The sequence below is a fragment of the Drosophila montana genome, unplaced genomic scaffold (genome assembly GCF_035044405.1).
Source record: "Drosophila montana isolate Dmon_TW-CO22-7 unplaced genomic scaffold, ASM3504440v1 contig_3733_1, whole genome shotgun sequence".
In the NCBI taxonomy this organism is placed as follows: Eukaryota; Metazoa; Arthropoda; class Insecta; order Diptera; family Drosophilidae; genus Drosophila; species Drosophila montana.
In genome coordinates, this window is record NW_026998620.1 from 12,025,145 (window position 1) to 12,027,212 (window position 2,068).

Consider the following 2,068-nt stretch of genomic DNA (forward strand, 5'->3'; position numbering starts at 1 on the left):
CGCATTCAATGGCCGCCTACAGCGGCCGGCAGCCAATGAGGCGGCAACAGGTGAAATGCGACCAATGCCAAATGAGCAGCGCACACCTAGCGAGAAGCAAACACCTCGCTCATTAGCGCACCCACGCGAGCACACACATACACTCACACGCAGTAAAGAGCGAAAACTAATTAACATACAAAATGAATGCGGTGGGAGAAATAACAACAACAACATATAACAAAAAAACCGCTAAACGCCGTTCGCTTTGCTCATTCTCGCGCTCTTGGCGTCAACGGCAAAGTCAGCGTCAGCGTCGTCGTTGGCGTCAAGTGAGAAAATTATTGAAGCTCCACCTTTTTACACGCACACAGACACACTTACACACACATACCCACTAAAAAGCAGCATCGAGTGAGAAATGCACATGTGTGTGTAATTTTTTGTTTTTTGGGAGCGAGGAGAACACATGTTAACCGCATTAAAAATTAATGTACAAATTGTTTATTATGTTGTTGAGTTTGCTTTTTCGCCGTCGGGCCCACACACACGCACACATACATACATATGTGTAAAAGTGTCTGTGTGTGTGTTTGTTGGGCTTTGATGACTTTTGACTACGCAATCATTGCAAGAGTTTCAGGATTTTTTTTTGTGTGTGCGTTTTTTTTTTTTAATTTATATTTTGCCTTTGATTTCTTTGGACGGCTTCAACTTGTTGATTGAGAGTCGAAAACAATATTTTTTCCCATTTGGAGCATTTCTTTTGAATTTGTTGCCCAAGTGTTGTTGTTGTTGTTATTTTTATTGGCCGTTTGCATGGCTGATGTGCGTGATGGACATTCTCAAGAACTTTTGCTTCTTGTCAACGTCAACAAAATGTCAAATGTGTTGCAATCTCAGGCGAAAAGTGGCCGCAGCATGATATTTTTAAGCTGGAAATTCTAACACACAAACTTGCACATAAAATAAGCCTCAAGCACGCAGAGAAAATGCTAAGTGCAAATGATTTTCGCTTTATTGATGGGTAAAATATGGCAGATTTCTTAAGAAATTTAAATTTTTGTGTATTTTACAATCTACGTAAAATGCAATTAAAAAATTGAAATTGAATCTTTATTGTTTACATTTATTTAAAATTTATCACACATTTCCATTCCATTTGCCATTTTAGTAAATGCAATCATATCTATGAGACTAACAGTCTAACGTTTCGCCTTTACGTCAAAGGCAATATCGTAATGTTAGCAGCATGTTAACAACAGCGGCGCTTTAACAGCATACGATAAAGCGTCAGCCCCAGTCTATAACAGAAACATAACAGAGCGCTCTCTCCAATTGGCCGCAGCACCACCAGCACACACACACACGCGCGTGCACAGGCAGGAGGTGGGGGCGTACGTTTGTCGACGCTGCCGCGCCAGCATATCACCTCGGCAGCGCTGCCACCCCGCACACAGACAAAGACACACACTATCAACAAACGGTGCACCGTTACACGTTGCCGTTCTGCTATATGCCCGCTGCCTGTTATTGGTGTATGGGTGTTACACACACACACACACACACACACACACACATACGCACGCAAGCTACCACATAACAAATGTGCTCGGCGCTCTCGTGCTCAGCTGCGCTCTCGGGCGTTCACTCTGTGCCTCTGTGCCTTTTGTCGTGCCGAGCACAAATATAGTGAAGCACCCTCACACACATGCACAGAGATGCTGTCGCTGATACTGAAGCAGTGACTGAGGCTGCTCAACGTAGAAAACAGAAATCAACAGAAACCGTTAGTTGAATTCTAGACGTCGCGTCGGCCGCACACGCGCTGCTCCCCCACAGCGCTAAGAAGCCAACGCATTGAAAAACAATTGTAGAAATCGCCGAGTCGAAAAAGTATCTGTCAGATACACGCAACGACGCGCAGTGTGCTCCAACTTCAAGAATAAAGTAACAAAAAAGAAAACGCGCCAAGTGCAAAATGTTGTAAATTCAAATATTCATAAAATGAGAAATTAACAAAAAATATTCAAGAAAATAATTAAGAAACTAGCCAGCCCAATGGCCGCTACACGTGTGTGCTTAACAA